Source organism: Pan troglodytes, chromosome 14, assembly GCF_028858775.2.
Source record: "Pan troglodytes isolate AG18354 chromosome 14, NHGRI_mPanTro3-v2.0_pri, whole genome shotgun sequence".
In the NCBI taxonomy this organism is placed as follows: domain Eukaryota; kingdom Metazoa; phylum Chordata; class Mammalia; order Primates; family Hominidae; genus Pan; species Pan troglodytes.
In genome coordinates, this window is record NC_072412.2 from 15,287,336 (window position 1) to 15,293,367 (window position 6,032).

At 31.2% G+C, this 6,032-nt stretch overlaps 1 long non-coding RNA gene across 1 annotated transcript; it reads right to left on the bottom strand.

Moving 5' to 3' along the window:
- Nucleotides 1-227: 227 nt before the first annotated feature.
- On the bottom strand, nucleotides 228-4,371 carry LOC134808108 (uncharacterized). The gene is made up of 2 exons (XR_010150341.1): nucleotides 4,179-4,371; nucleotides 228-565 (listed from the first exon to the last, which is right to left on the bottom strand). It is a non-coding gene; the product is annotated as an uncharacterized LOC134808108 (long non-coding RNA).
- Between the last annotated feature and the right edge of the window lie 1,661 nt (nucleotides 4,372-6,032).

Consider the following 6,032-nt stretch of genomic DNA (forward strand, 5'->3'; position numbering starts at 1 on the left):
GTATTTGTTCACAGGCAATTTTCAATTGGTCTCATGCATTTCTGTGCATCTTGCAAATAGAAAGGCACTAGCTTCACATTTATTACAGGTTTTCCTTTTTAAAGATCTTTATATAGTGGATAGCCCTGGAAGACCAAGATATTGTTTATTTGTGGATGAGAGAACAGATTTGTTTATTTTTAAGTAAAATGAAGATAGTATTTCCTCCACAGAAAACATCAGACAAGTGTGCTTACTGCTCATTTATTAAAGATTTAAGTTTCCTTTACTTGGAGTTCTTCATCTGTGACACAAACTGTGTGTAGCATCAACTTGAACTCCTTGTCATCATCTCCAGTAAACTTGAGGGAAAACAGGAACCAGAGCAAAGATGAAGCTCGTGCAACTCTGTGCTGTGCTGCAAATAATGGAAGTCTTTCTGTCTCTGACCAAACAGTTATGTGTCTTCTGCCAGCATCCATAAAACTGAAGCAGGCTAACTTGTAAGCTCAGATCCTTCACAGTTCTTGACAATAGTCCCTTAAAACTGTCTGCAGATGCACATCCCTTGGAAAAATTTTGCATCCTTTTAAGAATAATTAATATCCTAGTTAATGGCAACTATATGACAGGATAGGTCACTTTAAGCTTCTATCCACATTACTATAACTTTTAGGTAAATAATGTATATGCCATTTTTTCTAAGGTTATCTAGCCATTTTTGATATAGAAAACAATATTGTGTAAGATAAGCTGAGCATATTTTTCACTTCGTTTTTGTTTTGCAAAACAATTTTATTGGTTTTGTTAATGCCCCAATCATCAGTACTGCTTGGTATAAGAGCCGAGTTTGAAGAATTATCATGTTGCAAATGTATTTTGCTCAGTTATTTCAAATTAGTAGACAGAATTGAGAAGTGGAAAATTTTAGAAAAATCTTGGTTAATCATACTTGGAATTTGGTTACATAATATCTCTTTCTCTTTTGGGGAATACAAAGGTTCATAAACTAGTGATAATCTTCACTCTTGGAACCATTAGATGCTATCGTGATGTTAGCACAGAAGATAAATTTATAATGTTGCAGTGAGGTAAGGAAATAAAACATGTAAGTCTTTGTAAACAACACTATGACAGCCCTTGCAGGCTAAAAATTAGACACCAAAGCATTTTTTGTTACTTTTGGAGAATAAAAGAAGTGTGCCCCTCAATGTCTTGTGGGAGAAAATATATAGTTTGATACACTTGTCAATATCTCTAACTCAAAAATGATGAGTATAAGGAGTGACCCTTATTGTAGTCTTATATTTCTCTCCAACAATTAAGAGAGTTGGTGGGGATGTTTTTTCCATGAGTTCATCCCGGGCCCCAGGAGATTTTCATCTTGTATTCTCTTTATAATCCTGTCTTAGTGTTTCATCCTCATGGCTAAGTTCAGCAATACTTCTGCATTCCAGACAGTAAAATGTGTAAGAAGAGATGTAAAAACAATTGGCTTTGTCTTTATGGAGATTAACTTAAATTTATGCTCATAATATAATTTATATTATATTTGATCAAAATTAAATCACTGATAAGAGACTATAGAAGGTAATCTCCTGCTTGTGATCATATGTACTTAGGATTCTATTACCAAACAAAATGAAAGAATGCATTATATGGACAATTAGTGGTCTCTAGTACAAAGAAATTACCAGGTCATTTCCAATTCTCAATATTAAAGAAAAGTTTATTTCTTACTGCACTATCAAATTGGAAAGGTCAGTACAGGGGCATTCAATAATAGTAAAAATATGAATAACAATCACATGTATAACAACAGAATCATTTAAAAAGATGTATATTTAAAATGTGATTATTGCATTTTATTTCCCCTGGCAGAAAATAATAAACTGGAGAAAAATCACATTTGATTGACGTCTGTTACATGGATTTTTAAAATTTGTATCAATGAATGCTTTTTAAAGGTAAACTAATCGAGGCCTACCGAAGATAAATAAATCTTTAGTTATTTTGGTAAATATATTTTACAGTTTCATTCTTTTTCAACTTAAGTTAGATAATAGGTACCATATTCTCTCCTAATGTAAATGTTTATGAGCATTGAAACTCCATCTGGAGAAAATAGAAACACTTTTAATTTAAATGACGCTTGAAGAAGGAAATGTATACATGTATTCAAAGCTGTAAGTGAAAATGGGAAGATCCTATTAAAAAAAAAAGAAAGGACAAACACTTTCCAATGACCTTTCTATAATATTAGCAAATTTATTATGATCTGTTATGAAAGACTGTTTTGCCTGCCTTGTTTCTACTGTCTCAACTCCCTAAGTACTAATTCAATTGAAAAGTAACTTCAGGTATGGGTCCATTTTAATGTCCCTCTACAAGATCTGCAGTGCCATTAATTACAATCATATAATCTTAGAGCCAAGGACCCTTAGAGATTATCTAATCCTATTCTATTAATGCATGATGAAATGGGCTTAGCAATCTGTCTAAGGTTACACAAATTCAAAAACACATAGAAAGTTTTCATAATCAAATTAAATTAAAAGTATAAAACAATGTCACTAATTTATGTATAAGAACATATTAAATATCATTTTATATGAAGTGATTCTGATAATTTTAATGAGTTCATAACAATGCTTCTAAATATTTCAAAATTTTAGTTTATCATCCAAATATGATAATAATATACACTTTTATAAGTGAGTCTTCTACAGTGAAAATTACTAATTATAGGAAAGAGAAAATCATGGATAAATAGGGTTGTATAAAACTCTTAAAATGTACATGTGGAAATTTAAAAATATCCTCTTGCCGAGGGGATGTTGATGTCATTCCATAACAGGATTGACATGTGTAATTAAAACAAACAACAAAAATTAAGAATATATAAATAATATTTTAAATGCTTGAATTTGTTATTTATAATGAATATTGAAATTTATTTAGTGAGATAAAAGGTTAACAAATTCTTGAATATAATTATACTACTTTTATAATAAAATGCATCCAAGCTGAAATCTCACTTCTGTTGTCAACTGCTTTGATGGTTCTAGACTCATTTCCCTATTTTTGGTGAGTCATAAGATGGATGACACACATGCTCAATAGCAGGTTATTTTCATGGCTAAGGTTTATCATAGCAAAAACTACAGAGCAAAACCAGTTCTACTCATATTTTTAATGAATAGTAAACTAATGATATCTTGTTATTCCTATGCTTTGTCTATCATACCTACACATAAATATAAGCACTGGTAAGTTCTGGTTCCAAACATAGCTTATATATGAATGCCATAATCATTCAACATGCATACATTAGCCTTGAATTTTGAAGATTAAAAATTGTTTGTAAAACTATCTAGAAAAAATTTATTATGATTACAGCCACTATTAGATTTCAAAAGGGTTCATCAGAAATCTCTGAGGTATATAATGGGGAAAGAATATTTTGACTACCACTTTAACAGGTCTGCTATTTAATAATATTAGTTTCTTTTTAATTGATGTTTCATGGACATCCAGAATACTAGCTATAAAATCATATATGCTGCATAATGCAAGCAAAACAAAAGCACCTGTAAATATTACAGAAGACTATACATGTATGTATATCATTGCCATAAAATACCTATATACATATATGTATATACACACATAATTGTTTTCACAACCATGATATTATTACTTACAAAAGCATGCAAATTTAGGGAGATGGCTAAATAAGTTATGGCTTTTTCATAAATTGTAAGCCTATTCATTATAAAATATTATTGAGGATCAACTTTCATTTGTTCACCAACAAATTATTGAGCATCTACTATGTATATTCTAGGCCCATTTCTAGGGATTGGGGAAAATAGTGAAAATAACATTCAGAATGTCTTGGCTTCACAGAGCTGTTGTTCCAGTGTTGGGAGAAAAACAGTAATTAATACCACAAAGTATCATGTGTTGTATGCCAGATGGTTTAAGTTCTATTCTAAAAAATGTGGCAAAGAAGGGGAATAGAGAGTTCTGGGCACAAGAGGTGCTGGATACTGAACAAGATGGTTGCTGAAAGCCTCACTGGGTGGTATCATCTGAATACAATGAGTGGTTATGAGAGAATGAGCCAAGAGTATAATTGAGAGAACATATTTTCAGGGAGCAGAAATAGCAAATGAGACCTTGATGTATGAACGCACCCGTGAGGTTCCACTAAGGATGCCAATGTGATACAGCAGAGGACATGAGGTCACACTCCATGGGGAGATGGTCACATAAAGCTTCTTAGAAAGTGGTAAGAACTTTTGTTTATTTAATTGGCAGCCATGAAGGGTTTTAAACAGAAAAGCAATCGCCTCTTTAAAGAATTAGCAGTAACAGTTTGACTGATCTGTGAAAATAGACCATAGCATAGCAAAAGAGAAAACAGGGAAATTAGTGAGGAAACTATCGTGTAAACTATTGCTGAAGCTGTTGTAAACTATAAACTATGTAAATTATAAATTGAAATTGTTCTATGCAAACAAGATATATTTGAACCCTGTATATTAGAGGCAAAATCCATGATATTGGCAATGTTTTGGCCTGAACTATGGGAGGAACAGAGTTGGAATTACTCACCTGGGTTTAAATTTGGGAGGAGCAAATTTGGGATTAGAGGATAGGAAAGATCAATAGTTTTATTTTTGACAGGCTTAATTTTAAATAGACAATCATATAATATATTTTAAATAAATTATTAATCATAAAATAATGGGCTATATTTTAATACTCACCTATCAATTATAAATAAATAAAATGATAAGAAAATACATAAAAACCACAATAGTTGTTGTAATTCGACAGTGGAGTTACTTGTGATTTTAATGATGTAGGAATTATTCCATTTTTTAAATAATAAATCTTTATTAATTTTATAATTATCAAAGATGCTATAAAAAGAAATAATTTTTTATTACTATGCTACTGATGTATTTCCATTGCATTGACTAACAAAATTAACACTAGAATTTTCAAAAGTATCCACAGTGGTTACTTTATTTGCACTGTTAATTCAGCTCTTTTTAAGTATGCCTTCTCGTTCCCTAATTGATATAATTCAGAGACTACACTTGGACACAATTTAATGAATAAGCAGATTAGGTCCAGTTATTCCAATATGAAATTCCTTTTAATTATGGGCTACTTTTGGAGATGTAGAATAATTTGAATGTTTAATTTGGTGACTCGGTATGACCTACTTCACATTGTTTTATGAGTGGGTGAAAAATATAAGTGCTAGGAAATGTGTACCAGAAATAATTTGTCATCTAATTACATTTCAGAACATTATACCTCCTCAAAGCCTTGTTTCAGCATATATCTCATTTTAAAAATCCATGTTGTATATATGTTTACTTCTTTAAAATTTTAAAAATGTTTGTGGCATTCACATAAAATACAGAAGAGAGTAGCAATAAGTGACATACATATACTTCAGGACCTGAAAATTTATATGACTATATTTTTTTCTTTCCTTAAAAAGAATATATTCAAATACATCATAAGAAAAATGTATAGCTTTATAGTTAGGATAAAGCTTTAATTCAAGTGCTGTTACTTGAATTAAGGATGCACAAGCCCCGGACTCTACTCCACAAACCCCACCCGCTCTTCTCACCACATAAATACCTAGGGAGAGGGATCTGTCTGAAGGAACCTTTCCCACAACAGCCTTTATTCAAAATGACACACCTGCCACTTTCCTGATGCCTACTCTTGTACTCCAACTGCAGTGTGATTCATTACACACAGTTTGCTTGTATGTTATATGACAGTGATTACATCAAGGATTTGGGTACTAGCTAACTGAATTGATATATTTGAAAGTACTTTATAAAACAGAAAGTGCTGAACAACCATTAAGTATACAGAATGATTTGGCAACAATCATATGTAGTACCATATTTTCTGAAATATCTATTTCTTAAAAAACAAGTTTCATTAAGTGTATTATTTGCTGAATAATCTCTCAAAGGTCATGTTTTCATATAGCTATTATTATTGCATTTTGA